This window comes from Echinops telfairi, unplaced genomic scaffold (genome assembly GCF_000313985.2).
Source record: "Echinops telfairi isolate 266 unplaced genomic scaffold, ASM31398v2 ScPeMD7_23;HRSCAF=83, whole genome shotgun sequence".
NCBI lineage: Eukaryota > Metazoa > Chordata > Mammalia > Afrosoricida > Tenrecidae > Echinops > Echinops telfairi.
Genome location: NW_022103920.1, coordinates 47,061 through 56,597, shown reverse-complemented (window position 1 = coordinate 56,597; position 9,537 = coordinate 47,061). Strand labels below are relative to the sequence as shown.

At 43.7% G+C, this 9,537-nt stretch overlaps 1 protein-coding gene across 3 annotated transcripts in view; it reads left to right on the top strand.

Annotated features, from left to right (window-relative positions):
* The first annotated feature begins 2,361 nt into the window (after window positions 1-2,361).
* REPIN1 (replication initiator 1) overlaps window positions 2,362-9,537 on the top strand; it is a 12,009-nt gene continuing 4,833 nt past the window's right edge. For all 3 annotated transcript variants that reach the window (XM_030885292.2, XM_045288629.1, XM_004713929.2), the window contains exon 1: window positions 2,362-2,875. The gene's annotated coding sequence lies outside the window, so the exon portion shown is untranslated. The remainder of the gene's footprint in view (window positions 2,876-9,537) is intronic.

Here is a 9,537-nt window from a genome sequence, read left to right as displayed (position 1 = left end):
TATTGGTCCAGTTGTGAGGATCTGGGTTTTCATTACATTGAGTTTTTATACACACCGAAGGCTACAGTTCTTGATCTTCATCAGCAAGGGCTTCAAGTCCTCCTCACTTTCAGCACGTCAGGGTGTGCCATCTGCACATCACAGGTTGTTAAGAAGCCTTCCTCCAGTCCTGAAGCCACGGCTTCTCTGCTGATTTGCTCAGCACGCAGAGTGAATAAGTATGGTGAGAAGATGTGACCCTGTTGCATACACATTTCCTGATTTAAAGCATGTAGTATTTCCTTGTTCTAGTGGCACAACTGCTCCTTATCCATATATTGCTGTGACTGTTGTTGGATGATCTTAAACAAAATTTTTCTTGCATGTGATACTAATGAAAGTGTTCTAGAATTTGAGCATTCTATTGGATCACATTTCTTTGGAATGGGCACAAACAGGGATTTCTTCCAGTCAGTTGGACAAGTAAATATCTACCTTCTAAATTTCCAGTCATAGAGAAATAAGTGCTTCGAGTGCTTCATCAGCTTATTGAAACGTTTCAATTATATACTCAAGTATAAGCCGACCCAGACATCAGCCGAGACACCTAATGTTACCACAAAAACGGCATTAAAAATGTGCTGGAAAAACTCGGCTTATACACGAGTATATGTGGTAGTATTTCGCCAATTCCTAGAGCCTTGTTTTTGGCTAATGCTTGCAGTGAAGCTTGGACTTCTTGCAGCACCGCTGGTTTTTACTCAGATGCCGCCTCCTGAAATGGTGCAATGTCGACTAGCTCTACTTGGTACAGTGACTCTGTAGTCTCTCTATCTTCTTTTGATGCTTCCTGCATCATTCAATATTTTGTTCATAGAATCTTTCAATCTTGCACCTCGAGGCTTGATTTTTTTCTTTAATTCTTTCACCATATGGTTCTCTGATTCAAAATGGCCCATACTAGTCCATTTCAGCTCACTAATGCCTAGGATTTGGATCTTCATGCATTCCATTTCATTTTTGACTACTTCCAATTTTCCTAGGTTCATACTTTGCACATTCCAAGTTACAATCATTAACTGATTTTTGCAAATGACGATCCCAAAGGCTCTAGTTCCACAGACCTTACCCGACTGCCATCACCATGGTGGGCTCCACTCTGAGAAAGCAGCTCCTCCCGAGTCCAGTCAGTGCCCTCTGAGCTGGGGGGCCCATCCTCCAGCAGCCTCTTAGACGATGTTCTGCTTCCATTCACTAGACCCTCAGTATAGACAATGTTTTGAAGTTATGCACAAGGTTTTCAGCAGCTACTTCCTCTGAAGTGGGGAGCAGATTCCTTCTTTGTTGTCTGTTCTTAGTCTGGAAGCTCTGCTGCAACCTGTTCCCTCTGGGTGACCGTGCAGGCATTTGAAATACCAGTGACATAGCTTCCAGCATCACAGCGCCACACAAACCACCACAGTGCAACAAACTGACAGACAAGTGGTGAAAAAGGGCACATAGAGAAACTCATTTCATCACATCTGTCAGCTCTTGTCTGAACTCCATCTGGACTTAAAAGCCATTCCAAATTTTTGCGTTGTCTTATTTCCCATGTGCAAATTTGTTAGAACTTTATACCAATGCAGAACCATTTCAGCTGATAGAAAGATTCATAAGAATAGTCTAGAGACTGGGAAATTAAGCATTTTAAAAAGTATGTTCAAGTATTCTTATTTAAATAAATTTTATTGAGTATATTATTTGTTGAAAGTAGTATTTCAATATTGTTAGTATATAGCAGTTAAATATACTTCTAACTGTTCTGTTGTCATTTCTAACATCCAAAAAATTAGCTTTCTTAACTCCTGTTAAGAGACAATTCCCCTTGTGCTTTAAGAAAGAAAAGGCAAATCAGTCCTGAGACCTCACCAGCCAACTCTGAGGGCATTGGGTTTAACTGTGGCACAGATTTAGTTCTGGAGACAAGACACAGGGCCCAAAATTGAAATCAGGATGCTTGATTTACACTCTGATTCCTCCAAGTTACCGAAGTGGTTTTATCTGGAAGGCATTTGGGTAGGAATGAGCTAAAATTAGAGGTACTCTTTTAGCTATTTGGTAAATATATACAGATTGCTTTCACAAACAACAGCATGTACCACCCACAGGAAACCAAACACTTGAAAATACACCTGCTTCTGCTAAATTACAAGGACTCCACCGATATTTTATTTATACTTTCTTCGCATTTTCACACCAAATTTAGTTTTCAGAAGATGACCAACCACTAGCTGATACTCACTGGCTTCTGAACCCATCTCGTGAATTAGTGTGAAGAAGTTATGCCCAGATGGCAAGTCAGAGTGGAGACCCACATGGCACTGTGTAGGGTGATTTCGCATTTCTTCCCCGTGGTCTTAGGGAAGGGAGAGGGTGAAACCCTATCCTAACCGGCCTAACGGGTATAAAGAGTGGGACTTCACCCTTAGTTAAACGTTCTCATGGGAGCTGTATGAACTATAAATGAACTTCTGTATTTAGCAAAATAACTTGGCTTCTTGGATCTGCTAAGATATTTTAGAACAAACTATTTTGCTTAACCTTGACTTGCAAGGACGTGGCTGCAAAGTCCAGGTGTTTTGGTTGATGGACTTGGCTGTTATCCCAGAAGGAGCCAAGAAATGGGCTATAAAGGAAAACACAGCTTTTAATAAAGTGCCATTGCATACATTCACGCTTCAGAATGTTTCTTTGGTCCTCCTGAACCCTACTTTTCTATATTCTCTTTTTTCTCAAGACCACTCACCCAACTTCAGCTTTCTGTGAGGAACACGCCGGAGCTGGTCTCCGGCAGCACTGAAGCATTTACCAAGCCCTGATGTCTAAGGGGACACAATTCCACTTCCTCGGCAAAGTAAGTTGAACACTTGCACCCTTGGGTGAGACACCAACATACTTTGTTGCAACTTTTCACTTGTTGGGAAATTTATGGCCCTATGACCATGAGGTTCGCTGGCAACATTGTCACCAGTAGTGGCACACCTCCTCCCACTGAGTGTGGATCTGGTGGCCACCTCAGCCTCTCTAAAGGCAGAGGTGTACTGCAGCCACTCGGTCTGGGATCAAACTTTCTATAGCTAGAGAATGACACACTTATTCCAACCAGGGCCCTCCCTTTATTCGACCCAGGAGCAGAGTTATTGACTCGGGTTTTCTTCCAAGTCTAGAGTGTTTTTCTTCACTCACATACTGGTTTGAATTTTTATCTAATATAAAATGGTACTTTTTCTCAATAAAAGTTTAATCAAACTCCCACCACTTGTTTAATAAATAGTAGTCAGAGGAATACTGTCTGAAATTTCTTAGCTAGATAATTTGCCGAGTGCTGCTTGGAGAATTTGGCATTGTCTAAGAATTCAGTGTGGGCTAATCAAAGTAGCTGGAATTTAACTCTTACATTTATTCATTAATTTGGCTCATAAATACTAACTATGTATCATGGGTCAAGACTTTTCTATGGACTGGCTGTATGGTGGTATAAAAAATAGGTCAAACCCCTCTCTTTACGTGACTGATATTGTAGTGGGCAACTAGACCACCACTATCTAAGTGAATGAAGGAATGATTTCACGTATATGACCCTTTTTATGAGTACAAACGAAGAAAGCGAGAGGAAAGAAGATAATAGAGCATGCTCCATAAAGATCTGGCCTGGACGCTCAGGTCCTGTGGGTGCTCCCTCACAAATGGCAAAAGGACTTTGCAGGTGGGATTCAATGAAGACATCGGAGATGGGGAAATTATCCTCTGTTATCCAGCTGGGTGATTCATAAATGTACTCACAAGTGTCGTGAGAAACAGGGAGATTTGACTACAGCAGAGACAGAATGCAGTGCACTGCTGTCTTTGAAGATGGAGGAAGGAACCAAGGATCAAGGAACCAAGGAATCTAGCTCCGGGACTGAGAAAAGGCAAGGAAACGGAATTCCTCCTACAGCCCCTGCCACCATTCTGGTTTTGGCTCAAGGAAGCTGACTCCTGGCCTTTGTAATTGTGATAAATGTGCACCCTTTTAAGCCGCCCCTGTGTGGTAAGCGGTTACAGCAGCCTTTGGAAGCCCACACAGGAAGAAGCTGTTTCAGAGTTCATCAGAGAAGTGAGGAGCCACGTGCATTCAGGCAAGTGGGACGGGAGGCAGCAGAGGCAGGGAGGTCAGGCCAGGGAAGCTACAGATCACGCCAGCCGAGAATGTTATTCAGAAGGTAATGGGAAGCCATTCTCAGAAATCTGATCTGATTCTGTTTAGAGACTGAGCTTTATGAGCCTGAGCGGAAGCAGGAAACATGTGTGGTGTTCTACAGGGTTCAGGGGAGGGAAACTGGCTGGGCCAGGTGGTAGCAGTGGTAGGGTGAGCAGGGCCAGGTAAGACCACCCACCAGGGTATGACTATCCAGGATTGCTATTCTTCTCTGTAGGGAATCTGAGACACCTACCTGGTACCTGTTCTTGCCAATGATACTCTTTTGTCCCTGGAGAAGGACATCATGCTTGGTAGAGGGTCATCAAAAGAGAATGGGATGCTTAGGGGGCATTGAGTTTATGTCAATGGGGATGGAATAATTTGGAAAAGGATATTAAAAATGGCTGTACAACATGAAGATCATAAGCAATAGCACTGAATTATACAAGTAGGAGTTGTGGAGTTGGAGAATGTTTTGTTGTGTATATTTTTGCCACATTAGAAAATAAAAATTACAAAAAAAGAAAAAAATTACATGAATAATGATGAGTACCACGAAGAAGAAAATGTTCTAGAATTGACTCTGGTGACAACTCGACAACTCTTCTTGATATGATTGAATGGCATGACATGTGGAGGAAGTGCTAACAAAACTGTTAAGTAAATAAATAAAGTTCATAGAAGGATTTTAGTGCTGTTAGTTTAGAAAACAACAAAGAGGAAGGCCCTCGACGGCTCCCCCAGCTGCCCCAGCAGAGCAACCGCTGCGTCGGTGGCGCAGGCCCAGGGTCCTGAGGGCGCCTCCAACAGCAACGCTCTCTGGCTTTGAGGAAAACAGACTGCGGGAAATAGAGACACAGCAAAGCAGTGTCTTGTGTAGCAGTTCTGATGACTGACGTTTGAGGTTCTTCAATTAGGCTCCTCTTACAGCATTTGTGCTGCCCAGGCATAAGGCATGCTTTATGCATTTAATGATAGTTTGAGGACTGCAGAATGCATTGCACTTGAGATTTTTCATGAAGGACTTCCACATGACCCAGCAAGCGCTCCTTTCACCCATAATGCAAACCTCAAGAAATTAGATGTCCTCCTTCAGCTTGTGCTGTGGCTGCCTTGGTCAGATGTCTGGAAACTGGGGGGGGGGGGGGCAGAAGGTGGGGCCTTGGTAGTGTTTGTAACCAGGTTGTTGCTGGTGGGAGCACATGCCACGGACTCGTACTTCATCCAAGTCACTGTGATGTGGGCTTTCTGCCATCTCCCACATCTGTCTGCAAACACCAGGAAATTAACTATTTCTGTGTCTTACATTTTTAGTCAGTATCTAGTTCTTACCTGCCTTAGGAGTGCTGTTTGAAGGTGTCGACCATAGTTAAGCTCCATTAGCGTGAAATGTTCCTCTTTCCCCTTAAGATCCTCCAGCTTTTCAACAGTCATCCATTCAGAAATTATCAACAGTTATTTCATATTAATTACCAACCCAAAAGATACTGCCATAGTTAAACCAGGCCTAAGTATTACTCATTGTCCTTTCACACAGTGAAAAAGTGACGGGGACCCTTTCCAGCTGGTCCTCTGAAGAGGCCTGGCACCAGGCACAGTGCCTGGCTGATGCTGGGCACTGACAAACACTTGTTGGGGAATGAGCAGTCACCCCCTGGTGTCCAGTGAGAGGGCTGGGACATAACATGTATCGGTGAGAGGTGGGTGTGGTTTTCCCTCTTCCAGACGCAGGGCTGCCCCCAATAATGCAATTTGATGTTTCTTCTGGGACACGTTTCCCCAGCTCTTCGTCTGCCCACTTGCTTTGCTGCCTAATCCAACAGCTGAGCCCAGGTACGATTGGAGGGAAAATGGAATGAACCCTACACATGTTTGCTGTCCAGTGGGGCCTGAATATTTCACCAGCAAACAGCAGACACTGAGACCATCTCCACTGAGCCAGGCCATTAGCAGCCTCTTACGCCCATCTCTAGGACATACTGAAGAGTTAAGTCTCAGATGCCAAGGCTTCTCCTTTCTGACTAGTAGAGACTCAGGAATTCTTCTCTTCCGTCACCCAAACTCCTTTGCCACTCATGTTCTCTGGGTATGCCAGAAGAGGAAGTGACGGCAGATGGTTAACTTGTGACTAGGCTAGAAGATGTGTGTCATCCAATGGAGGTTGGTGTGAGGGAGTAGTTTAGGGTCTCATTTAAGCAAAGAGTCTTTCTGAGAAGAGATCGACCATGGATGACATGAAGTGACTGAAAGTCTAAGAAGACATTCCCTCTGAGGGCTTGGGTGTGGCTGTAGGAGTCAAGCAGCACTAGGATGCATGTACTCATTTTGTGCCTACTCTGTGCCAGCCACAGCACTAAGTCCTGGTGGCATAGGGAGTTATGTGCAGGACTGCTAACCTCAGATCCATCAGAGCTCTGAGGGAGAAAAATGAGACTTTCTGTTCCCCACAGGCACAATTCTACTCTGTCCTGTAGGGCAGCTATGAGTCAGAGGCAGCTAGATGGCAGTGAGATCACTTTAGTGGTTAAGAAAGACACCTCGACCTTCACAGTGAGTAGGTTCCTATCTGTCAGCTGAGCTTCAATTGTCTCATTTATAAATGGAGGGCCGGAATAGTAGTTTTTCATAGGGTTGTTAGAGGACAAAATAGGTATGGAGATTGTCACCCTCCCTGGTGGTATAGTGGGCCATGTACTGAGCTGCTCACCATAAAGTCAATGGTTTGAGCCCCCTGGCCAGTTCATGGGAGGAAGATGAGTCTGTCTACTCCCATAAAGATTTAAAGTCTCAAAATCCAAGGATGCTGTTCCACCAACTCGATAGCAATGAATTCCCAAATAAGAAAATGAGACTGGTTGTTCCTGGAAAGATTTATAGTCTTAGAAGTCCTCTGAGTGTGAATTGACTCAATGGTAGTGAGTTTAGTTTTTAAATGTTCACTCTTATTATTTAGATAAAAACTGTAGCATTGTGTTAGTCTGGATAGACTAGAGAAACAAACCCATGGACATACATATGTGTATAAGAAAGAGATTTATATACAAGAGGAATTGAACATGAGAAAACATCCCAACCCAGTGCAGTCCAAGACCATAAGTCTGATATTAGCCCATATGTCCGATACCAATCTATAAAGTCCTCTTCAGATTCACGAAACACATGCAATGAAGCCAAATGCAGGACGATCACAAGCCAGTGGGTTGAATGTCTTTGGGTCCAGTGGCGTTGTAAGCATCTTAGTGCTGGCAGGGGTCTCTCTGTGGCTTCTCTGGCTTCCGACTTCGGGTTGCGTCCATGTGGCTTGTCTTCTGCAGTGTCTCCCAGGGAGTAGCACAGAGAGAGAGAGGTGTCTTCCGCCTCCAAGGAAGAAGTACCAGATTTCCCAGAATTCTCAGAAGGCCATGCCCACACTGAAGTCTCATGGGCTATCTCCAGATTGACAGCCTAGACTCCACCCCTACACTCTTAATCCTTAAATTGACACCAGATTAGGTGACTACCACAAGTATCTTCTTATTGTCCTGATGGTGAAAAAAATCTATCTTCAGTAACCACCAAGCCTGGACATAGGGTCTACAATATGCTAGTACAAGAACAGTGTCATCTGGCAGAGGTGGCTTTTCTATACTTGTGGACTTTCTTGTGTGAAATGTATAAAAGCTGTACACTGAATCTATAAATAGAAAACTTGACTGTGAGATGGATTAAGACTCATGGAATGTCATGAATCATCAAACACTCCAAATGCCAATCAGGTTTTTAAAATATTAACCCAAAATTCTAAAGTTCATTTGGGAAAAGGAGTGATTTCAGCCAAGAACGTTTGGAAACAAACGAACCTGTGTGCAGAGGAGGTGCTTTAATTACTAGAAATGAAAACTTATTTTCTGTGACAATATTACAAACACAGAGCATAATTTCAGAATGGGAGGGACCACTTTGAACCTAACACAAAAGACAGAAATAATAAAGAAAAAACTCACAGGTTTTACTTACTACATGAAAACAAAATGTTCTCACATGAAACTTGGAAGTATAAGTGGAAGAAATGTTTTTGCAACATACTTGACAAAGGGTTAATTACTTATAAGGATTGACCCCATGTGAAATAAAACCAATTTCCCAACTTTCAAAACTGTGCAAATAGCAAAGTGCAAAGGGACATAAACAAATTCACAAGAGAGGCCAACAAATATTTGAAAAAAAAATCCACCCACGTGTATCCATCAAAGAAGTGTAAATCAAAAGAAAGAGAAACAACTATTTTAAGTTAAATTTGTAAAAAATAAAAAAGTGTGTGAAGGATAAATAATAAGTTCTTCTGGCAAATAATTTATAAAACATTTAATTATTAATTTACCTTTGACCTTTTAGCTCTTCCCTTCTATAATTTTTAACAGACATTATGCAATAAAAGATGACTAGAAAAATGTGAAGTTTATTAACAACCCTATTTGTCAACTTATGAGATAGACAGGTCCGGCAGCCCTTAAGAAGCATGTTATAAATGGCTACCTAATAAGAGAGAAGAAAATGTATAGTACTGCATGCAATTGTGAAAATTGGGAACCCTGGTGGTGCAGTGGTTATGCATTGGGCTGTGATCCTCATGGTCTGCAGTTTAAAACTACCAGCAGCTCTTGGGGGAGGAAGACCAGGCTACACTACTCCCAGAAACAGTTCCAGCCTCAGAAACCCACAGGGTGTCTTCTTGAGTCAACATTGACTATATGGTAGTGAGTTTGGTTTGGGTATGTAAAAAAAGACAAAATTCGGGGATACTCCAATGACGTCAGATTAGTATAGGAAAACCACCAGGATACTACAAAATACTACATGTCCTTTACTCTAGGAGGTGGAACTATTACATTTTTTAATATTCGTCAAAACTCCTCTTTATGCAACAGATCTTAAAGTGCTTTAGGCACGGTTGTGGGAAGATCGGCTTTGTTAACAAGCCTTTGCGCAGGGCATTGCCCTCGCCCGGAAACCAGAGGCGCCCCTGGAAAGCGGCCGCACCTGCCGGCCCCGGGCCGGGCTCGGCTCGCACCTGCTTCCCGGACCCCATGCGGCCGCCTGGCGTTTCCAAGCGCAATGACGCGCGCCACAGCGGCCACTGCCCCACCCGTGACCTCAATGCCAGAAGGGAGGGCATTCCCTTGTCCACGGTTTCCATCCTCTACTTGGGCGCCAGTAGAACCGAGATGCCCGGGCTGCAGGCACACTGCCCAGTTTTGAACTTAAACCGCGGCCGAGGGGCCGGCCACGCGGCTCCAGGACGGCGTCCTCCATAGGGACAAAGGGTCGGAAACGGCTTCCGCCAGTCCAGGTGGTGG